This window comes from Podarcis pityusensis (assembly GCF_964106645.2).
Source record: "Podarcis pityusensis genome assembly, chromosome: W".
In the NCBI taxonomy this organism is placed as follows: domain Eukaryota; kingdom Metazoa; phylum Chordata; class Lepidosauria; order Squamata; family Lacertidae; genus Podarcis; species Podarcis pityusensis.
This window is the reverse complement of record NC_138045.1, coordinates 12,530,782-12,555,586: the sequence shown is the minus strand read 5'-3', so window position 1 is coordinate 12,555,586 and position 24,805 is coordinate 12,530,782.

Genomic DNA, 24,805 nt, shown 5'->3' with positions numbered 1-24,805 from the left:
TTGTTGGGGGAAACCTAGGGGGGGGGTTGGGTTTTTTTGGGGGGGAGTTATTTGTCCTGTCTTCACGCTTTTTATGATGGAGGACCCCTGTAGCCACCCCCAATGACACGTTCTCAAGATGGAGGGGGAGGGAACAGCTGCAGTCGCCTGCGGTTCCTGCGCAATGTTTGCCATCTTGCCAAAGGTTGCAGGCAGCTTTACCTGCAGCAATTGCATGTTGATTGCCCTCTTAGAAGACAAAGTCCAGCAACTGGAGGAACGTGTAGCTACGCTCCAAAGAATTAGAGCGCTGGAGCTCTTCTTGGAAGCAACAGAGCACACCGTCTCCACCAAGGAGGAGACAGGGGACTCCCCTGAGAAGGAGGCTAGTTCACCAACACAGGAGCCAGATATATGGAGAAACGTGACTCAAAGAAGTAGGAGGCCCAGGGTTTGCTCTGATTGTTTAGAAATACACAATCGCTTTGAGGTCCTCTCCCCTAGCATGGAAGACGAAGAGCAGACTCCATTTGAGGATCTCTCCCTCATTACAGTCAATCAGGTATATGAAGACGAGCAGCAAAGTCAGTCCTCAGGGAATGTGCAGGCGACCTTGGAACGGACAGCTCACGGAAGAACCCCGACCAAACCTAAGAGGAGGCGTGTAGTGGTGATAGGGGATTCCCTACTGAAGGGAACAGAAGCAGTGATCTGTGGGCCTGACAAGATGTCTCAGGAAGTGTGCTGTCTCCCCGGGGCTAAGATCCAAGATGTAACTGAACGACTGCAAGGAATCATAAAACCCACTGACAAATACCCCTTCCTCTTGGTTCATGTGGGAACCAATGACACTGCAAGCCATAGCCTCTAGAAGATCAAAAGAGACTACGAGGCTCTGGGCAGGAAATTGAAGCAATTAAATGCACAAATTGTCATCTCATCTGTCCTCCCAGTTGAACGACGTGGCCCAGGGAGAGAGGGGAAAATAGTGGAAGTGAACAGCTGGCTTCGCAAATGGTGTAAACAGGAACGGTTTGGATTCTTAGATCACGGACTGCAGTTTCTTGAAGATGGACTTCTAGCAAGCGATGGGCTGCACCTCACAACGGTTGGGAGGAATGTTTTTGCCAAAAATCTCAGAAACCTCATCAGGAGGGCTTTAAACTGACTAATGTGGGGGAGGGAGACAGTGCTCCTGAAGGTAGGAGTCTATCAATTGATGAAGATGATCATCCAAATGTCATAGACCAAATGGAGCAAACAGCACGCAGACCTAGTGGTGGGAGGAAAAAATCCTTAAATAAGAGACACGGGGGAATGATTAATGGACTTCAATGTCTGTACACTAATGCGCAAAGCATGGGAAATAAACAAGATGAGCTTGAGCTCTTGGTACAGCAAACTAAATATGACATAATAGGCATCACTGAAACCTGGTGGGATAAGTCCCACGATTGGAATGTAATAATGGAGGGATACAATCTATTTCAGAGAAACAGACCAGACAAGAAAGGAGGAGGAGTGGCATTATATGTCAGGGATGTGTATACCTCTGAAGAGATCCAAGATTTAGAACCTCAAAGGCAAAGTGAGAGCATTTGGGTCAAAATTAAGGGAGAGAAGAATAACAGTGACCTCATTGTGGGAGTTTACTACAGATCCCCAAGCCAAACAGAGGACATAGATGATGCCTTCCTGGAACAGATGGCCAAGCATGCAAAAGGAAGGGAGATAGTAGTAATGGGGGACTTCAATTACCCGGATATTTGTTGGATGTCAAACTCAGCCAAGAGCATAAGGTCAAACAGATTCCTCACTGGCCTTGCAGACAACTTCATTGTCCAGAAAGTGGGAGAAGCAACAAGAGGAACAGCCATTTTAGATCTGGTCCTAACCAATGTTGATGACCTGGTTAGTGGGGTAGAAGTGGAAGGATCATTAGGCGCGAGTGATCATGCTCTTCTGAAGTTTACTATACAGCGGAAAGGAGCCGCCAAGCATACTAGGACTCAATTTCTTGACTTTAAGAAAGCTGACTTCATAAAACTTAGGGAAGTGCTGGGTGAGATCCCATGGACAGTAATAGTAAAAGGAAAGGGAGTTCATGATGGCTGGGAGTTTGTTAAGAGGGAGATAGTAAAAGCACAACGTCAGGCAATACCAATGAGACAGAAACATGGAAGGTGCCTAAAGAAGCCAGGGTGGCTATCTAAAGAACTTTTAACTGAGTTAAGATTAAAAAAGGATGTGTACAAAAAATGGAAAAGGGGGGAAACCACCAAAGAGGAATTCAAACAAATAGCCAGCACGTGTAGACACAAAGTCAGAAAAGCTAAAGCACAGAATGAACTCAGGCTTGCTAGAGAGGTTAAAAGCAACAAAAAAAGGCTTTTATGGGTATGTCCGTAGCAAAAGGAAGAACAAAGAAACAGTGGGGTCACTCAGAGGAGAAGATGGTGAAATGCAAACAGGGGACACAGAAAGAGCTGAACTCCTCAATGCCTTCTTTGCCTCAGTCTTCTCCGATAAAGAAAACAATACCCGACCTGAAGAATTTGGAGCAAATGATTCAGCAAAGGAAACACAGCTCAGAATAACTAAGGAGATAGTACAAGAATACTTGGCTAGTTTAGATGTATTCAAGTCTCCAGGGCCAGATGAACTGCATCCAAGAGTATTAAAAGAACTGGCAGATGTGATCTCAGAACCACTGGCAGTCATCTTTGAGAATTCCTGGAGAACAGGCGAAGTCCCGGCAGACTGGAGGAGGGCAAATGTTGTCCCTATTTTCAAAAAGGGGAAAAGAGAGGACCCAAATAATTACCGCCCAGTCAGTCTGACATCAATACCAGGGAAGATTCTGGAGCAGATCATTAAGCAAACAGTCTGTGAGCACCTAGAAAGGAATGCTGTGATCACCAATAGTCAGCATGGATTTCTGAAAAATAAGTCATGTCAGACTAACCTGATCTCGTTTTTTGACAGAATTACAAGCCTGGTAGATGAAGGGAACGCAGTGGATGTAGCCTACCTTGATTTCAGCAAGGCATTTGACAAGGTGCCCCATGATATTCTTGTAAAGAAGCTGGTAAAATGCGGTCTTGACTATGCTACCACTCAGTGGATTTGTAACTGGCTGACTGACCGAACCCAAAGGGTGCTCATCAATGGTTCCTCTTCATCCTGGAGAAGAGTGACTAGTGGGGTGCCACAGGGTTCTGTCTTGGGCCCGGTCTTATTCAACATCTTTATCAACGACTTGGATGATGGCCTCAAGGGCATCCTGATCAAATTTGCAGATGACACCAAACTGGGAGGGGTGGCTAACACCCCAGAGGACAGGATCACACTTCAAAACGACCTTGACAGATTAGAGAACTGGGCAAAAACAAACAAGATGAATTTTAACAGGGAGAAATGTAAGGTATTGCACTTGGGCAAAAAAAATGAGAGGCACAAATACAAGATGGGTGACACCTGGCTTGAGAGCAGTACATGTGAAAAGGAACCAAGAGTCTTGGTTGACCACAAGCTTGACATGAGCCAACAGTGTGACGCGGCAGCTAAAAAAGCCAATGCAATTCTGGGCTGCATCAATAGGAGTATAGCACCTAGATCAAGGGAAGTAATAGTGCCACTGTATTGTGCTCTGGTCAGACCTCACCTGGAGTACTGTGTCCAGTTGTGGGCACCACAGTTCAAGAAGGACACTGACAAACTGGAACGTGTCCAGAGGAGGGCAACCAAAATGGTCAAAGGCCTGGAAACGATGCTATAATGGTATGGGGTTGCTCGTGCGTAAGTTGCCGCCTCTCCTGGCTATGTTGCCTTGTTAAACATTTCTGTCTGGACAGCCCTTCAATTCGTGGCTGCCTCAGTCGCTAGCAGAATCCGTCAGTGGGCGTTTCTTAAACCTTTTCCAACATAAAAGTTGTTTGACACCCAGTCTCCTCCTACTTTCTCTGCGCGGAAGTCTCCTGCGCAGGGAGGGCATGGGTAGAGGAGGACCAGTGCTCTCCCCGGTGGTGTCCGGTGAAGAGTCTGGGAGCCCTCTCTCCGATTCCCCCATCTGCCCCTCCTTATTCCTGGTGTTGCACTGAATTGCTTCCCCATCTGCTGAGCTGCCTCTCTCCCTGCTGGGCCCTTCTCCAGCATCATTAGAGAGCCTCCCCTCCACCTCTAGCTCCGATGTCAGTTCCCTGACATCCACCTCCCCCCCAGGACCCCCTCCACCCCCGGCCCAACCTGTTGATCCAACTTCGTCCCTTTCTTCAGCCGACGATGCGGGGAACCCCCGGAAGGAGCTGTCGTCATCCTCAGAGCATTTGAAGCCCGCTTCCCACCCGTTCTGATCCCTTCCCACGGGGTGGGCCTCCCAGTCTGATTCTTCTTCCTCCGAAACCTCTCCTCCCTCCTCCTCGGAGGCAGGAAAACCCACAAAATCCTCTTCATCGTCTGTGGTTCCAAATTGCTCCTCCCAGAATCTCGCCAGTGGTTTGGGTTTGCCCGGGAACAGGCGGTGGAATTCCTCCACCAGATACCCATCATCGATTGCCTCTGCGGGAACCCACTTGTTTTCCGACCCGGGTTCTCCCTCCCAAGCTACCAAGTACTCCACCTTGCATCCTCGCCACCTTGAATCAAGTATTTCCGTGGCCAAGTGGTGGTGCTCCCTCTCTTCTACCTGCGGGTGTGTGGTGACTTCTCCCTCTTGCCCCGGGAATTCCCGCCCCTCCCTGTACGGTGAGAGTAGGGACCTATGGAACACCGGGTGTATTTTCATGCTGTCAGGCAACTTGAGCTTGAATGCCACGGGGTTCACCTGCTGTGTTACTTCAAACGGTCCCAGCCGCCTGGGCTGCAACTTCTTGCACCCCCCCTTAAAGGGTAACCCTTGGGTTGACAACCACACTCTGTCCCCCACCCGTATGGTTTCCCCTTCCCTATGGTGCTTGTCTGCCTGCCTCTTATAAATTTCCTTGGCCCGCTCCAAGTTCATCTTAAGTTGCTGGTGCAGGGCCTCCATTTCTTCCACAAACTGCTCTGCCGCAGGCACGCTCCAGTTTCCCTCCCCACTCCCCGGGAAGGCCCTGGGGCGACACCCATAATTGGCCATGAACGGGCTCATTCCCGTGGACACATGTTCAGCGTTATTGTACGCAAATTCAGCCAGCGCTAGTTTCTCCACCCAATCGTTCTGCCTCTCGCTGACGTAACAGCGTAGGTATTGCTGGAGTATACTGTTCACTCTTTCTGCTTGCCCGTTGGTTTCCGGGTGTCTCGCCGTCGAGAAGCCCACTTCGACCTGTAGCAAGCTCATGAGCTTCCTCCAGAACCGGGAAGTAAATTGTTTCCCGCGGTTGGAGATAACCCTCGAGGGAGCCCCATGCAACCTGAAGATGTGATCTACAAACAACCTGGCTGTTTCCTCTGCCGTAACTGCATGTGAGCAGGCTATAAAATGGCACATTTTTGTCAGTAAGTCAACCACTACCATGACTGCTGTCTTTCCCCGGGACTTGGGCAAATCGGTCATAAAATCAATGGACACCACCTCCCAGGGTTTTCCCGGCGTGGGTAAGGGTTCCAGTAATCCTGCGGGGGCAGCCCGCTCCCCCTTTGCCCTTTGGCAGCGGTCACAACCCCATACATATTCCCGTACATCCTCCCTCACCCTGGGCCACCAGAACTGCCTGGTGACAAGCATCATGGTTTTGTGCTGTCCAAAGTGTCCAGCTGTGGGATTGTCTAGCTCCGATGTCAGTTCCCTGACAGTACCCAAGTTGAAACCAGTCAAAGTTGGTGATCAGCAATAGCGCTGAATTCTGTGAACAAACTGGTTGGAAATGTTTGCACGCTAATCCAGACATGCTTTCACAGCCGTTCTATGACTCAGACGTTGAGGAGGAAGAGGAATTTGTTGCTGGGGACCGTGGTCCAGAGCAACAGGGTCCACCACAGGGACAGAGTCCAAGGCAGGGACAGTTCAGGATCCCTCAGAGGGGGGAACCTAGAACCCCTTCTCAGGCAGTTGTCAAGTCTGAGCCAAAGAGTGAGCCTTCCTCACCTGCTGGACCAGCTGTAAGGCCCAAGAGGCGCAGCAGGTCAGAGGGGGAAGACACTGAAGTTGAGGATGATTTAGCTGGACCCAGTGAGACAGAAGGGACACCACGGTTCACACTGAGAAGATCAGCGAGGACAAGGAGGCCTCCTGATCGGTATGATGCTTCAGACGTCTGGGTAGGTGCAGCCAGATGTGAACCTGAATCCTTCGAGGATATTCAGAGTTTACCTCAGGAAGAAGCAAATAAGTGGCACAAGGCAATGGACAAAGAGATGAGGTCCATGGAAGACCTAGGTGTGTTCTCGCTCACAGAGTTGCCACCGGGCAAACAGGCTGTGAGTTGCAGGTGGGTTTACCGTCTTAAACCTACTGACGCTGGAGAACAACAGTATAAAGCTAGATTAGTTGCTCGTGGATTCACTCAGAGAAAGGGAATACACTTCACTGAGGTGTATTCGCCAACCTCACGAGCGGAGACTCTGAGGACGCTTTTAGCTGTTGCTGCACAGAGAGGCTGGAAGGTAAACCACTTTGATATGGATGTTGCCTACCTGAACTCAGATCTCCAGGAGGAGGTGTACATGCTTCCTCCTCCGGGGTTTGAGATCTTGAGGCAGGGTGTTGTGTGGAGATTGCACAAATCCATCTATGGATTACGTCAATCAGCCAGAAACTGGAACATATGCCTAAATGAAGCCTTAGAAGAGCTAGGTTTCAGAAGAAGTGTTGCTGATAGTTGCCTCTATTTGAGAGGATCAGGTGCAACACAAGAGTACTTGCAGATTTATGTTGATGATGTATTATTCTTTTCAGAGACAGATAAACAGGCAGAGAGGTTTGCCAGGGAGCTAGGTAAACGGTTCAAGCTCAAGCAGCTTGAAGCTGTCAAGACTTATTTAGGTGTGGATGTTGTCAAAGCACAAGATGGAAGCTTCTTGCTCAGCCAAAGAGGCAAAATTGAGCAACTGCTTCAGAAATTCAGGATGAGCGATTGTGCGGGAGTGAGAAGTCCTATGGAGATTAGTTTTGTGAAGGACAGTCAGCAAGTAGAACACGCTGTGTTCGAAAATGCTGAAGTGTTTCAGTCAGCCCTAGGGAGTTTGCTGTACTTGTCCCAGTGGAGCAGACCAGATATAGCGTTTGCTGTCAATCTGCTCAGCAGGGAGGCTTCAAATCCTAGTGTGCAAGCCTGGAATGGAATCAAGAGAGTTCTGAGGTATTTGCAGGAAACCAAATACTTTTGGCTTGCAAAAAATTATCATTTGTCCGACAATAAATGTTGGAAATGTAATGAGACTGAAGGTACATTTTTTCACCTTTGGTGGACATGCCCAAAGATTAAGACATTCTGGGAGATGATCTATAACGAAATGAAAAAGGTATTTAAATATACCTTTCTGAAGAAACCAGAGGCCTTTCTCCTGGGCATGGTTGGCCAATTGGTGTCAAAGAAGGATAGAATTTTTTTTATGTATGCAACAACAACAGCAAGAATACTCATTGCAAAGTATTGGAAGACACAAGATTTACCCACCCGGGAAGAATGGCAGATGAAGTTGATGGACTATATGGAATTGGCGGAAATGACTGGCAGAATCCGAGACCAGGGAGAAGAGTCGGTGGAAGAAGACTGGAAAAAGTTTAAAGACTATTTACAGAAATACTGTAAAATAAATGAATGTTAGGAAAATGTTGGAATGAAGTTATATGGCTTTAGTAGAAATGTTATAAGGAATTAAGTATAAATAGATTAATAGAGTATTAAAGGGAAAAATAAGGTTAGAATGTGTTAAGATAGTTAAAGGATAGAAAGCAGAGGAAGATGGAAAGGAATTGCTGAAACAATTAACAGAAGTGGAATACAAAAAGGGAGGTGTGAGGAGGTCATTGAAATAAGTGAATGAAAGATAAGATATTGAAACTGTTTGATGTGTTTTAAACTGTTTTTGTTTTGTTTTGTTAGTTTAATGTGTTAGTGTTCTGTATTGTTTTTGTATTGTATTGTATTGTTTATTTTTTTTTGTAGTGTTTAAATTGCTGGAAAAGTAATAAATATTATTTTTTTAAAAAAAAGAAACCAAAGACTTTTGTCTTAGGTTGCCAGTGCAAGGTGAAGTCAAACTGACTTGTTTTGTGGACTCGGACTGGGCTAATCTTCAGGATCGCAAGTCAGTGTCTGGCCTAGTGGTGAAGTTTGGGAACTCAGTAGTTGGATGGAGGTCCAAGAAGCAGAGTCTTATAGCGCTCTCATCCACTGAAGCTGAGTTCAGTGCTCTTTCAGAGGTGTGCAGAGAGGTAGAGTTCTACGCTTGTTTAGTCCAGGAACTCTGCGGAGAAAATTGTCTGCCGATACTTGTCTTCGAAGACAATCAGCCATGCCTTCGTTTGGCCGAGACGGGTCAATTCAAGGCCAGGACCAAACACCTAGACATTCGCTTTCAGAATGTGTGTCAGAGTGTTCAGAAGGGGTTAGTTGCGTTGAAGTACTGTCGCTCCTCCAAGAACCTCGCTGATGGGTTCACAAAGCCACTCCCCTTCCAAAGACATGGGGAGTTAGAAGGTTAAATACCTGGGGATTAACATGACAGCAAAAAATGGGAACTTATTTAAAGATAACTATGAAAAATGTTGGGCTGAAGTGAAAAAAGATTTAGAAATTTGGTCAAATTTGAAGCTTTCATTGCTGGGCCGTATTGCTGCGATAAAAATGAATGTATTGCCTAGAATGTTGTTTTTGTTTCAAACTTTGCAAATTGTGGACAGAATGGATTGTTTCAAGAGGTGGCAGAAAGATATTTCTAGATTTGTCTGGCAGGGCAAGAAGCCCAGAATAAAATTTAAAATACTAACGGATGCAAAGGAAAGAGGTGGATTTGCCCTGCCAGACCTTAAACTTTACTATGAATCAGCAGCTTTTTGCTGGCTGAAAGAATGGCTACTTCTTGAAAACACTGACATTTTGGACCTAGAAGGTTTTAACAATGTATTTGGATGGCATGCATATCTATGGTATGACAAGGTCAAAGCACATAAAGCATTTAAAAACCACATTGTCAGGAAAGAGCTGTTTAATGTTTGGATAAGATATAAGGATTTGTTAGAAAACAAAACCCCAAGGTGGCTGTCACCAATGGAAGCGAAAGCCTTGAAAAAGGTCAATATGGAGGTCAAATGGCCGAAATATTGGGAAATTTTGGAACAAGATGGAGATAGACTGAAATTGCAGAGTTTTGAAAAATTAAAAAACAAAGTGCGAGACTGGCTTCATTATTTTCAGATAATGGAGGCATTTAAATTGGACAAGAAAATTGGCTTCCAGGTGGAAAGATCAAAATTAGAAACTGAACTGTTAGAACCCAAAACTAAGAATTTGTCAAGAATGTATAACTTGCTGCTGAAATGGAACACTCAGGATGAAACGGTAAAATCGGCTATGATTAAATGGGCACAAGACGTTGGACATAACATTATGTTTGCTTACTGGGAACAGTTGTGGACCACAGGTATGAAATTTGCGGCATGTAATGCCTTAAGAGAGAATATTATGAAAATGATATACAGGTGGTACATAACCCCAGTCAAGCTTGCAAAAATCTATCATTTGCCCGATAATAAATGCTGGAAATGTAAAGAAACTGAAGGTACATTTTTTCACCTTTGGTGGACGTGCCCAAAGATTAAGGCTTTCTGGGAAATGATATATAATGAATTAAAAAAGGTATTCAAATATACCTTCCCCAAGAAACCAGAGGCCTTTCTCCTGGGCATAGTCGGCCAAATGGTGTTAAAAAAGGATAGAACTTTCTTTATGTATGCAACAACAGCAGCAAGAATACTCATCGCAAAGTATTGGAAGACACAAGAACTTCCCACGCTGGAGGAATGGCAGATGAAACTGATGGACTATATGGAACTGGCGGAAATGACTGGCAGAATCCGTGACCAGGGAGAAGAGTCGGTGGAGGAAGATTGGAAGAAACTCAAAGATTATCTACAGAAACACTGCAAAATTAAAGAATGTTAGAGTGATGTTGGATTGAAAATAAGTGGTTTCCAGCTGTACAGGATAAAGTTATAGATAGACTAAGATTAAAGATTAGGATTAAAGAAGTTTAAGGAAATGGAAATTGTGTACTTAATAGGTAAAATTTTAATGCTATATTACATTAAGATTAAAGATTGGGATTAAAAAAGTGGAAAAGAAACTGCTGGACAAACAATTTGGCCGAGACGGGTCAATTCAAGGCCAGGACCAAACACCTAGACATTCGCTTTCAGAATGTGTGACAGAGTGTTCAGAAGGGGTTAGTTGCGTTGAAGTACTGTCGCTCCTCCAAGAACCTCGCTGACGAGGAGGTGAAGGACGTTATGACTAAGTGGGCAATAGACATCGGCTATAACATCGATTTTGAGAGATGGCTAGAATTATGGAATACTAACATGAAGTTCACGGCATGTATGGCATTAAGGGAAAATATGTGGAAAATGATATTTAGGTGGTACCTCACACCAGTGAAACTGGCTAAGATCTATAGGTTAAAGAACAAAAGATGTTGGAAATGTGGAGAAGTAGATGGTGACTTCTACCATATGTGGTGGTTATGCAGCAAAGTGAAAGGCTTTTGGGAATCGATTTATAACGAGCTTAAAAAAAATTTTAAATACACGTTTCCCAAAAACCCCGAAGCCTTTCTGCTAGGAATGACAGGTAAAGAAATCAAAAAAGAAGATAAGGTACTATTTTTATATGCCACAACAGCCGCAAGAATCATGTTAGTACAAAATTGGAAAACGGACGCCATACCTAATGTAAGTGATTGGCAGATTAAATTAACAAATTATGCCGAGCTCGCTAGAATAACAGGAAGAATAAGAGATCAAGATGAACAGAAATTTCATGATAACTGGATTAAATATTGGATATATATTGGGACTAAACTTTAAACGACACTGGCGGGATTGGAATAACTCTAACAGTAAAAGGTTATTATGTAAAAGAGATAAAATACGTGAATATAAAGTCTATTTGATACTTACCAAAGGAGTGGAAGAAAGTTCAAGGCTTGGCAGAGCCTAAAATAAATGTATTTATGATTTATGGAATGAATATATTATGTGTAATTTAAGTATTGGACTTTGTATAAGTTTATATGTATATATGTATAATACCAATAAAAATTTATAAGTAAAAAAAAAAAAAAAAAAGAACCTCGCTGATGGGTTCACAAAGCCACTCCCCTTCCAAAGACATGGGGAGTTTTGCGAAGGTCTGGGTTTGGGGTGACCAAGGGTCAATATTCCCCCTCAGGCGCGAGACAAGAGGGGGTGTTGGGTGTAGTGAAGGGTTAACCTTCTATGTCTCGAGCTTGAGGGGAAGGGCTTACAAAGGAAGTAAGCCAGGACGTTACGTCAGCAGCTTGTTATGCTGTGAAAGAGTGCTTTCGTTTTTGAGTTGGAGTGCGGCTTCCAGCCGAGAAAGATGTCTGAATTCTCTGGTGGAGTATTTGACTGTTTGGCACGTAAATAAAAAGCTTCTAGATTAGAAGAAACGTCTGGACTGATTTACTGTCCTTCTCACATTTCGCTGTGCATTCTGCTTCGTTTGCTTTCTCCCATGATTACGCTGAAAACAGAAGCTGGCAGACGTTTGCAGCGGGAGCGTAACTGGATGGAGAAGCAATAAATCTTCAGAACATATAGCACCATCTGTGTGCAAGGGGGAGCCTTCCAATTATTCAGCCGCCATGGCTAGAGACATAATGCACCTAGAAGCGATGTCCACCACTACTGGAACCCACAAAATACCTGAGTAAAATGGCAGGTTTTGTTCTTGTTTTTAATTTATTATTATTGTTCTTGTTGTTATTAATATAATTTGCAATCAAAAGATTTGGGCTAAGGACAGAACCAGCCAACCTAACTGCACACAAATACTAAAGCTGCAAAAGAGGAATAGCAGTTAGCACACATCCTTAATATGGGCTCCTGCTATAAAGAACGGGGGGAGGAGTGTGAACATGACCGCCATGCGGCCTGACATAACCCCCCCCAACCAGACAACTGAAAGCCATGCTTCTAAGATTTTTCAGTGGGTGGCTGACATGCGGCCTACCACCAGGGCGCCCTACACCCTCTTGGGCCCGGCGAGGGCCCCCCTCCCCGGTGCCGCTGCCAAATGAAAAGCCCCCCCAAGCAGCCTGTTGTCAAAGGAACCCGTGGCCCTCTCGGGCCTGATGAGGCACCTCCCACGGTACGGTTGGCAGCAGGGGAGCTATGCCATACCCCCACCAGCAAAACAAGCAGGTTGGCCCTTTAGGCCATGGCGGCGGCTGTAGAGGAACAATGCCCCCCCCCCCCGCCGCCGCCAAAGCAAACACAAAAGGCAAGGAGGCCACCACCGCAGCCTAGTCAGGCTCGCGCAGCCCACCCGGGCCGGCGGCAGCACCCCGGGCCAGTGGCTGGCAGAGGCAGGGGGCAACACCACCACCATTGCGCGCTAACGGCCCAGCTGGGGCCCGCAATGGGGGCTAGGCTGGCAGCGGCAGAGGAATGCCCTGCCGCCGCAAAAGGCAAACAGGCCGCGTTTGCGGCCTAGTCGGGCCCACGCCGCCTGCCCAGGTCAGCAGGCTCCCCAGACCGGCGGGAGGCTCAACGGGGAGCAATTCCCCCATCGCTGCAAAAGGAAGCCGGCCACGCAAACCCACCCGCTCGGGTCAGCAGAGCCCTGGACCGGTGGCAGGGGAGCAATGCCTCCCCCCCCACTGCCACAAAAAGGCGAGCAGGCCGCACTAGCGGCCCCGCCAGGGGCCGTGCCACCCGTTCAGGCCAGCAGCACCCCGGCCAGTGGCCGAGGAGCAAAGCTCCCTCCCACGCTGGCGACAAAAACCGAAAAGGCTGCAACATGCCCAACCAAGCACGCCAAAACTGCAGCCTAGTCTGGTGGAGGGGTTCAAATCCCCCCCCCATCCAGGCAAAGCAAAGAAGGCCGGCAACTTACCTCAATCTGGCCGCCTAGACACGCTCTTGATCCTGATCCTGGAAGGAAGAACAGCAAAAGAGGCTTGAACCAAGGAGTCAGCCTCTTTTCTTTTGGCCTTAGGCCCACTCCCAGCCAGCCAGCCATTGTCCTCCCTGACTGGGGGCAGGTCAAAGGCTGGCTCAAGCAGGTGGGTGGCACCCGCCAAGGTGAGCCCCGTTTGGTGCCGCAAACCCCGCCCACCTGTGGGGAAGGGAGGGCGGATATTCTGTTTTAGACTGCCTTTTCTGTGATGTAGTTATGATGTATCTGGGGGGTGGTCTTAGGTTACACCCCTTCTGTGACGTATGTATGATGTATGGAGTGGTGGTCTTGAGCTCCAGGGCAGGGAATTTAAAATGTCTATATAAGGCCTTGCATGCCATTCTTCTGGGTTCCTCTTCCCAGAACAATGCTTGTGAGGGGAGCATCCTGTTGCAACAGATCAATATCCATGGATCAGAGCACGCCAGGCACTCCTGTCTTCCACTGCCTCCCGCAGTTTGGTCAAACTCATGCTGGTAGCTTCAACAACACTGTCCAACCATCTCGTCCTCTGTCGTCCCTTTCTCCTTGTGCCCTCCATCTTTCCCAACATCAGGGTCTTTTGCAGGGAGTCTTCTCTTCTCATGAGGTGGCCAAAGTATTGGAGTCTCAGCTTCAGGATCTGTCCTTCCAGTGAGCACGCAGGGCTGATTTCCTTAAGAATGGAGAGGTTTGATCTTCTTGCAGTCCATGGGACTCTCAAGAGTCTCCTCCAGCACCATAATTCAAAAGCATCAATTCTTCGGCGATCAGCCTTCTTTATGGTCCAGCTCTCACTTCCATACATCACTACTGGGAAAACCATAGCTTTAATTCTACGGACCTTTGTTGGCAAGGTGATGTCTCTGCTTTTTAAGATGCTGTCTAGGTTTGTCATTGCTTTTCTCCCAAGAAGCAGGCGTCTTTTAATTTCGTGGCTGCTGTCACCATCTGCAGTGATCATGGAGCCCAATAAAGTAAAATCTCTCACTGCCTCCATTTCTTCCCCTTCTATTTGCCAGGAGGTGATGGGACCAGTGGCCATGATCTTTGTTTTTTTGACGTTGAGCTTCAAACCATATTTTGCACTCTCCTCATTCACCCTCAATAAAAGTTTCTTTAATTCCTCCTCACTTTCTGCCATCAAGGTTGTGTCGTCTGCATATCTGAGGTTGTTGATATTTCTTCCGGCGATCTTAATTCCGGCTAGGGATTCATCCAGCCCAGCCTTTCGCATGATGAATTCTGCATATAAGTTAAATAAGCAGGGAGACAATATACAGCCTTGTTGTACTCCTTTCCCAATTTTGAACCAATCAGTTGTTCCATATCCAGTTCTAACTGTAGCTTCTTGTCTCACATAGAGATTTCTCAGGAGACAGATGAGGTGATCAGGCACTCCCATTTCTTTAAGAACTTGCCATAGTTTGCTGTGGTCGACACAGTCAAAGGCTTTTGCATTGTCAATGAAGCAGAAGGAGATGTCTTTCTGGAACTCTCTAGCTTTCTCCATAATCCAGCACATGTTTGCAATTTGGTCTCTGGTTCCTCTGCCTCTTCGAAATCCAGCTTGCACTGCTGGGAGTTCTCTGTCCACATACTGCTTGAGCCTACCTTCTAGAATTTTAAGCATAACCTTGCTAGCGTGTGAAATGAGTGCAATTGTGCGGTAGTTGGTGCATTCTTTGGCACTGCCCTTCTTTGGGATTGGGATGTAGACTGATCTTCTCCAATCCTTTGGCCAATGCTGAGTTTTCCAAACTTGCTGGCATATTGAGTGTAGCACCTTCACAGCATCATCTTTTAACATTTTAAATAGTTCAGCTGGAATACCATCACTTTCACTGGCCTTGTTTTTTTGTGTTTTTTTTAAATGATATTTATTGGAAAAAAATTTTTTAAAGTTACAAAAGAAAACAAAGTAGAAAAAGAGAAAAAAAAAGAACAAAGAAAAAAAGCAAACCACATCCAACAATACAAATTCCAAAAAAAAAAAATACACCACAAACATTTAAAAACATTTAAAAACAAATCCATTATTCTCAAATCCTCAACTGTCATTACCTTCTTTCTTTGACCTCCTCCTCCCTTTTTTTGTTTCCTAGTTGTTAATTGTCGCAGCAAATCCTTTCCATATTTCATAATATTCTGTCATTACATTACCTTAAACTATTTTAATCTTATCTTACTATAAAAAACCTTGAAACTTAAAACTTAAATCTTATTTTTACCAACTTCTCATAACCATAATATTCTTACATAATTCTTTAAACATTTTTACTAAAGCCAAGTAATTTCATTCCAACATTTTTCTAACATTCATCAATTTTATAGAACAATCCTAGTAGTAAAAAAGGAAATAAAAACAATCCAATCTTCATCCAGCGTCCCTTCCTCCTGGTCCCGGGTTTTGTCAGTCCTTATTATCCCATCGATCTAGCGCATTAACCTGGTAACCTTATATCCGAGGCCCTTAAGTCTCTTCCATGTCGCTTCCGCAGCTCTTCTTCATATTTGTAACTGTATTTTCCCTTGTCTCCTGCTCGTTTCACTCGTGGGAACTCCAGCTTAACAATATTTTTGACCCTTCTCGACAGATCAGCCCCTTTTCCATAATTGACACTAAATTCCATGTGGTATTTAAAAACATGTTTCAAAATCCCTCCAAAATTAGGAGCCCCCACAATCCCAAACATCTCACGGCCCATTGCCAGACTTGAAAAGTCCAAACATCCCTGCATAGGGGGGTCTATCCAGCCCCCCATTTCCAAACCAAACCAAACTTTTTCTTTCCAAATCTGGCTTTTTCCAAGTTCATTTGTCAAATCCGAAAGCTCATATTCCTGTTGGGCCTGTTCTGTCAGGGCACACTCCTGATTTAATTCCTGGGTGGGCTCCACATATTTTCCCACTGCCTGTTCAAAATTTCCCACTTCCTGTTCAAAATTTCTAATCGAATCAGCCATCAAATTCGTCTTCTCATGTAGCTGTTCCAGTAGGGCATTTGTTTTATAGAAAGCACACAACAGAGCTTCTGAATACATTGTCCTGCAAGGTCAGATGTCTATTCCCACGATTGTAATCTGTAACAGCTGCCAGCTCCCCGGAGTTGGTTACAGTTTCACAGTCTCCCTCTAGGGGGAAAACTTCTATTTGTTCTTTCTTTTAAAGACAAGTCTAGCAACAAAGTTTCCTTTTTCAGATATTTTGTCAATATTTGTTCCTTTAAGAAGCGAAGGGGAACAATGGAGTCAATGTTTCTCTTCTTATAGCTATCTGTCAAAAACATTGTCTCTGGTCAATGAGGTTCAAAAAACGTCAGTCCTAACACCCCGCTCCAGGATCAGGACGGTGGAAAGTTACTTTACTTTAAACTCACTTCTGCAGGTTTAAACAGTCCGAAAAAATCCCCCCTCTTCTCCTGCTTCCGAAGGGGGTTCAACAATTTTAAATGATGAAAGTTAATCTTTTACAGGCGATTTTCTGAGCTCTAGTTTGCCATGTCTTTGCTTTAATCTATCTACAAAGAAACGGAAGGCTGACTTCCTGTTTAGACCTTCCCGTTTCAGCGCCAAATTAAGGTAAACTTTTAAGTCCAATTTTCCTTTCTGCTCACAAGTCCTTATTTAGAGTCCAATTGTCCGAATTTAGGTACTCACGGGTGATTATTTTAGAAGCCAGATTGTCCCAGGAAAAAGGCAGCGCTCTCCGGCAACGGCTGTGCGGCTTCGCTCCACGGAAGAAGCAGTTGACTCTCAGCACCGCGCCACTTCCCCCTCTTCGCTCCGGAGCCCATTAATGGGTTCTTTTGCGGGTTGGGGGGCGCTAAGGGTGCCCACCGAGTCCCATGGTCACAGGCTTCATCTGCCTGTGATTTTTGAATGGGTCCCTGCTTCGCCGTAGCGGAAAAGACCCGATTCCCATGGAGCTGGTCCCTCCAGTTCAGAGGGAATCCGCCATTGCCGATGGCGCCACCCCGGAAGACTTCCACTGGCCTTGTTATTTGCAGTACTTTCTAAGGCCCATTTGACTTCACTCTCCAGGATGTCTGGCTCAAGGTCAGCAACCACACTACCTGGGGTGTACGAGCCATCCACATCTTTCTGGTATAATTCCTCTGCGTATTCTTGCCACCTCATAGAATCATAGAATCATAGAGTTGGAAGAGACCACAAGGCCCATCGAGTCCAACCCCCTGCCAAGCAGGAAACACCATCAGAGCACTCCTGACATATGGTTGTCAAGCCTCTGCTTAAAGACCTCCAAAGAAGGAGACTCCACCACACTCCTTGGCAACAAATTCCACTATCGAACAGCTCTTACTGTCAGGAAGTTCTTCCTAATGTTTAGGTGGAATCTTCTTTCTTGTAGTTTGGATCCATTGCTCCATGTCCGCTTCTCTGGAGCAGCAGAAAACAACCTTTCTCCCTCCTCTATGTGACATCCTTTTATATATTTGAACATGGCTATCATATCACCCCTTAAACTCCTCTTCTCCAGGCTAAACATGCCCTTCCTCATAAGGCATCTGTCAGGGAACTGACATCGGAGCTAGAGGTGGAGGGGAGGCTCTCTAATGATGCTGGAGAAGGGCCCAGCAGGGAGAGAGGCAGCTCAGCAGATGGGGAAGCAATTCAGTGCAACACCAGGAATAAGGAGGGGCAGATGGGGGAATCGGAGAGAGGGCTCCCAGACTCTTCACCGGACACCAGTGGGGAGAGCACTGGTCCTCCGCTACCCACGCCCTCCCTGCGCAGGAGACTTCCGCGCAGAGAAAGTAGGAGGAGACTGGGTGTCAAACAACTTTTATGTTGGAAAAGGTTTAAGAAACGCCCACTGACGGATTCTGCTAGTGACTGAGGCAGCCACGAATTGAAGGGCTGTCCAGACAGAAAGGTTTAACAAGGCAACATAGCCAGGAGAGGCGGCAACTTACGCACGAGCAACCCCATACCATTATAGGTACGCAAACCGCCAGGCCTTGGAGCCAGGCTCATACCCTACAAAGATCATTCTTTTGGATCTTGGCTCACCTTTCTTCCATAGAGCCTTTGGAATTAGAACCCAGGCCTCACAGCCAAACACACGAAGGTAGTGCACCTTGGGTTTCTTTCCATGCAGCAAGAAATAGGGCGTGTTCCCTACACTTGAGTTGTACACTCTATTCTGCATATGCACCACATACCGCCAGGGTTCCGACCAGTACTTCTGGGGTAGCCCTGCATCCCACAGTACAGACAATACCGCTTCCTGTATCGTCCTGTTCCGCCTCTCCGCGATTCCATTTTGCTGTGGAGAGTAAGGAGTGGTCAATCGGTGGCTAATCCCCTTGTCCCTAAAGAAATCCTGCAAAGAAGAACCAGTGAACTCCGAACCCCTGTCACTTTGAAAACCACGCACTTTGGTGGAGAAGGTTACCTCAACTGCGGTGATCCAATCCCTCATCAGCTTAGCCGCCTCCCCTTTAGAGCGTAAAGCAAATATCCACGCATTTTTCGAGAAATCATCGATCAAAAGCAGAGAGAACTTTAATCCCCCCAGTGACTCAACTGACATGGGGCCACACAAATCTGGATGAATTAACTCAAAGGGTTGAGTGGTCTGTCTCTCTGACTTTGGATAAAAGCATGTGACAATCTTGGCTTGTTTACAAGCATTACAATCCAAGAATCTGTCACAAGCCTTGAATTTGCACCCCTGTGTCAGTTCAGGTGCCTTCTGGACAAATCCCCAATTCAGATGGGCAAATCTCCTGTGCCAGATATGTGGACAACCATCGTGGGGCGCTACATTCGCACATTGCCCCTTTGCATCTTCGGTGTCATCCTCAGTAGAAATAGGCAACTCTACAAGAAATAAATTGCCTTTGGACTGCACTGTGTACAAGTGCTTCCCATTCTTGGAAAACTCACATTGGGTACCTGCAAAAGACACACGAAAACCATCAGCAAGTAAATCATGCACACCTAACAAACAATTGGCTAAGCCTGGCACCGCATAAGCTTTGACCTCATGTTTAAGAAAGGAACAGTAAAAATATCCTGATTGTGTCAGCCTTCTTTTACTTCCATCAGCAAGAGTGACATATTTGTCAGTTTTTACTGTCCTGCAGTTCCTCAAAGGACCAGCAGATGGAACTAAAGTGTTTGTAGCTCCAATGTCAATGACGACAGTCAGAGTCTCTGGTTGTTGCCATTCCTGAAGAATTGCCATAGCAACACTCCCCTTGCTGCCCCCCTCATTGGGGCCTCTGCAGATGTCCTCTCTGGTTGTCACAGCAACAGGCTCCCCCCACCAGGGAGACTTGCCCACGGCCTTCACAGCTTCCGTAGATGCAACTCTCTCAGTTGCCTTGGAGACTGGACTTCTCCCGGCGTTCTCACGCTTCTCCGAAGCTCTTATCTGTGGTTGCTGCAGATGGCTGGCCTTGAAGCCTCTAGGAGCACTCAGCTTCCCATGGCTAGGCTCTGGCTCACGGCGTAAACAACACTTGGCAGCTTTTGGAGAAAGAGGCTTCTCTGAGCTTTCACTGCTCACTGCCCCCCCTCACAGGGCTTCCAGGACCTTTACCTGCACCCCCTCTGATGGGTACGGGGCTCCCGACTCTTAGCCTCTCTCCTGGCTCCTCACACAGACGCGTTGCAGCAGCCAAACTGCTCTTGGGCACAGCAAAAGCACCAGCAGCAACACCAGCAACAGTCCCTTCACCCCCCCGTGGGGGCTCAAGGCTCCTCCTAGCTTTCGATGAGCTCTCAAGAATCTGGCCAGTGCCATCTTGGCTCTCCCCCTCTGGTGCAGCCACCTCTTGGCCCTTGCTTCCCACCCCAGCTTCACAAGCTTTCTGGAGGGATTCCCAAGCGACCCTTGGCTGTCTGGCACCCTGTAGGACTGGCACAAGATAAGCTTCCACACTTTAAGCCAGAATTCTGAGCACACGTTGCTCCAATTCACTTTGAACTGCAGCCTTCTTCCCCTGTGCTTGCACAGCAACAGGCTGTGGGGGTTGCACTAAGTGCCATAGCTGCTCTCCCACCAGCAAGTATTCCATTACAAAAGACCATTCCAGCCAATTTTGGCTACTCAGTCTGTGACACGGCATATTAAACTCAAAGCCATGTCCCTGGGGCTTTGCCATGCTTTCCCTTTCCCTTCTGTGGCTAGAGTACTCACTCATTCTTGCCAAACGGGCATTCCGGAAAGTCTTGGCTCCGATGCTCCCTCTCCATCAGCCTCCTCCGATCTGCCCTCTGATCTCTTTGGCAGTCGATCAAGCTGACGTTCAGTCCTTTTAAAGCCTTTCAAGTCCTTTCTCACACTTTTGTCGTTGATCCATAACCTGTTCTGAAGATTTATTGCTTCTCCATCCAGTTACGCTCCCGCTGCGAACGTCTGCCAGCTTCTGTTTTCAGCGTAATCACGGGAGAAAGCAAATGAAGCAGAATGCACAGCGAAATGTGAGAAGGACAGTAAATCAGTCCAGACGTTTCTTCTAATCTAGAAGCTTTTTATTTACATGCCAAACAGTCAAATACTCCACCAGAGAATTCAGACATCTTTCTCGGCTGGAAGCCGCACTCCAACTCAAAAACGAAAGCACTCTTTCACAGCATAACAAGCTGCTGACGTAACGTCCTGGCTTACTTCCTTTGTAAGCCCTTCCCCTCAAGCTCGAGACATAGAAGGTTAACCCTTCACTACACCCAACACTATAGCGGGGGGCACTCCAAGAACCGCAGCAAAGGGCACCCCTAGCAATGCCGTAAAGGCAGCCAACAGAATTAAGAAAAGGGCCTTGTCTTCCGGCCGGAAGGTCCCACCTATGAAGTTAATAATCTCTAAGAAAAAAGTGAGGGATGATGGCCCCTCCACCTCTGATGCCAGGCCCATGAGGGCCCTCCCTAAGAAGAAAAAGCATGTATACCCGGAGGAGCTCTCTGCTGAGAGCGATTCTTCACAGTCCAGTGAGGACAATGTGCAGGAATTACTGCGTCAGAACCGCAGCCTGCAGCGTTGCTTGGCTCGGGCTGAGGAGCACTTAGATAAGTCTAAGTCACCTCGTCGGCGCTCTCGCAAGGGTAGGCGTAGGCATAGGTCACCTGTTTTGAGTTCATCGAACAGCTCCTCCAGCCCTGATTCGTGCAGAACACAACGCAGGAAAAAGAGGTTTTGCAGATCAAGGAAGCATGGGCGTTACTGCAAGAGGGACACTTCGGATTCTTCAGAGCTTTCAGGTACGTGTGATTCCTCCTGTGGTGAGTCGAAAGAACGATGCAAAGGGTACTGGGTTATTACCCACAAGGCCCCTGGCCTGCCTAGTTGGATTTGGGAACGTCGCCAAGGAGCCAAGTGGGGAGGATGGGCTTGATGCGAAAGGGAGGGTGCGGGCGTCAAACGTCAAGACCACGGATCAGCCTCCCGGCATCCGGCTTAAAAAGAATATTTGCAATCGCATTCTAAATGGGGAATTTGTGGATATGTTTTCACTGCTCTCCCCGGCTTTCGACAATTGGCTAACTGCTTTCACCTCTTATATGGGATTGGTGGCCGCTGCTTACCCCGATAGGGCTTGACACTTGGGTAACTATCTGGGCATCATCTTAAAAGCCAGAAAAATGGCAGGGGACTCAGCGGCTTTAGCATATAATGAGCTGTTCTGTGATAGGGCTGCTGAAGAACCCAAGGCGTGTTGGGACATCAAGGACAATGATCTTTGGTCCAAAGTAGTGGCTTCGGATCAAACTTCCAAAAAAGGGCTTTTGGGGAGAAGTCAGGAAAAAACCCCTCCAAAGTGCAAAGGGTGGCTACGTCAACATGTTGGGAGTTTAATAATGGGTTGTGCAGCAGGGACCGATGCCGTTTCGACCATGCTTGCGAGCGCTGCAGCGGTCCTCACTCACGGACTAAGTCTTTTCAGGCTAAGCCCCCTTTTTGCAGTTTTCGATAAACAGGATTGGGGAGTGGAGCCAAGGGTGCCAAGGGAGACTCAGGAGCCTCTACCTCTGGAGCCCAGCAAGCCAAGGCTGCCTCCCAAAAATGAGTTTTTTTTCCGCCCTAGCCCCAACGCCTGTCCGCCTCTCCGTGATGTTACCTTTGTTACAGGCTTATCCCAACAGGACAGCAGCCAACTACTTGGAGGCAGGGTTCTGTTATGGCTTCTGCATCCCTGTCTCCAGTTCACCGGTATCCAGAACCCCTTCCAATCAAAAGTCAGTAAGGGAAATGCCCCTTGTTGCATTTAACAAAATTGAAAAAGAGCGGCCTTGGGCAGGGTGGCCGGCCCTTTCCCGGCCCCACCTTTCAAAAAGTTTATAGTTTCCCCTCTTGGCATAGTGCCCAAAAGACTTCCTGGTGAGTTCCGCATGATACACAACCTGTCTTATCCTAGGGGTGGGTCTGTAAATGACGCCATACCGCGGGAGCATTGTTCAGTTAAATACGCATCCTTGGATGCAGCCATCAAAATAATCAGAGAATTGGGCCCTGGGGCCTTATTGGCAAAATGTGACATCGAGTCAGCCTTTTGGCTGCTCCCAGTTCATCCTGAAGATTTTTGGCTCCTAGGATTCAAATTCAGGGATAGCTGGTATTTTGACAAGGCTATGCCCATGGGTTGCTCTGTGGCCTGCGTGGCCTTTGAAACCTTCAGCAAATTTATTAAATGGGCCTTCAAAACCACATCTGGTTCCCCTTTTGTGACCCATTACCTAGATGACTTTCTTACTATGGCGGCCCCAGACTCCCTCAACTGCGCCCTATCCCTGGCTACATTCATGCGCCTTGCAGCTGACTTTGGCATACCTCTGTCTGCTGACAAGACTGAGGGCTCTTCTACTATCCTTTCCTACTTGGGTATTGAATTGGACACAATTCGGCAGTCATCGCACCTTCCGCAGACCAAGCTGGAATCCTTGAAAGCGTTGCTGGAGGCATTGCTTGGGGTTAAAAAGACCACCCTTCGCCAGGTGCAATTCCTATTGGGTCATCTTAATTTTGCATGTAGGGTAGTGGCACCGGGCTGTGCCTTTTGTGCTCGTCTGGCACGGCTCATGGCCAGGGGGGAGTAACCCCCCACCATCACATCAGGGTGACAAAGCAGATAAAGGACAATCTGAGGGTTTGGCTTGCATTCCTGCAGGATTATAATGGGGTTTCATTTTGACAGAAGAGCCTTAACCCTGGGGTGGAGTTCCAGGTTCATTCTGATGCTTCTGGCCACTTTGGCGTGTTCTTCAGGGGGCATTGGTGCGCCCGGCCGTGGCCATCTTCTTGGCACGCAGCAGGCATCACTCAGGATTTAAACTTTCTGGAGTTTTTTCCTATTCTAGTCGCCATTCAAATCTGGGGAACCCTCTTCTCGAATTCAAGGGTCTGTTTCTGGTCCAACAATCAAGCAGTGCTAAGAGTTATATCTAGGCAGTGAGCAAAGTCCCAGAGGGTCATAAGGGTCCTGCACCTGTTTGTGCTGGAGTGCCTGCGGCACAATATTTTTTTCACTGCCCGCTTTATACCTGGCCTTAACAATAACATTGCTGACGCACTGTCTCGTTTCCAGATGGAGCTTTTCTGCGAGCTGGCACCAGGAGCAGCCCAGTCCCCAGACGCCTTCCCAGACGATCTGTGGGAGATTGGAAGCGAGAAGTAAACCAGGGAGTATTGTCAGCATTAGCACTCTCCACTAGACGTTCTTATTACAGGGCCTGGGATGCCTTTGGGCCTTTTCGTGGCTCCACGACACTGTGCGCATCTGAAGAGGAGGTGCTTCAGTTCTTGGTGCTCCTAAAGTGCAAGGGCCTTCCCATAAAAACTTTAATGCTTTACAGGGCAGCTATTTCTTACTTTTGTAAATTCCATTGTTGGCCAGACCCCTGTGACAAGGGCCCTTTCTTCATTCACTCAAACACGCGCCCGTTGACGCGAACACAATTCACAGCAGTCTTACGCAAAGCCTTATCGGCTTGTGGCCTTAGTCTCCAGGAATATTCAGGGCACTCCTTCCGTATCGGGGCTGCCACTTCAGTGGCGGTACAGGGTTGGGACCCCGCCCACATCAAGGCACTGGGGTGCTGACACTCGGCAGGCTACAAAAGCTACATTCATCCCGGCGGCTCCTCCTTATCGCTTGCAATTTAATTGTCTTACAGGTTTGCCCACCATGAAGATCTGGGTTGTAGGGCACAGCATTGTCCATTGGGCAGTGGATTATGCATGGTCTCACAATCGTGGCCATAACCTTAACATCCACCCCAAGGTACGCATTTATTGGATGGCCCAGCGGGGCATGCGTTGGCAGAGCTTGATGCCCATGCTGCGTAGTGCCGCATCGGCACATGGCCCTCCAAGGGTCTTGATTATACATGTGGGGGAGAACGATCTAGTGGAACAAAAAGGCATTGCCCTGCCCCTTGCTGCAAGGGCAGATATAAAAAGCCTGCATGCCTTGTACCCATCAATGACTATCGGCTGTTCCAATCTCCTACCCCGTCTTCACTGGAGGGGGGCTTCCAATCCCTCTCACATCAATTATGCGTTGGGTAAAATTAACAGGGCCATGCGCAACACCATGCGGCAAATTGGTGGGTTCTCTATCCTGCATCCCACCATCACAGCAGATAGAGTTGACCTATTCAGGGGGGATGGAGTGCGCCTGACCCCACTGGGTAATGACTTCTGGCTCCATGACTTGCGACGAGCCCTTGGGGACTGGATAGACTTCAGGGTTTGAT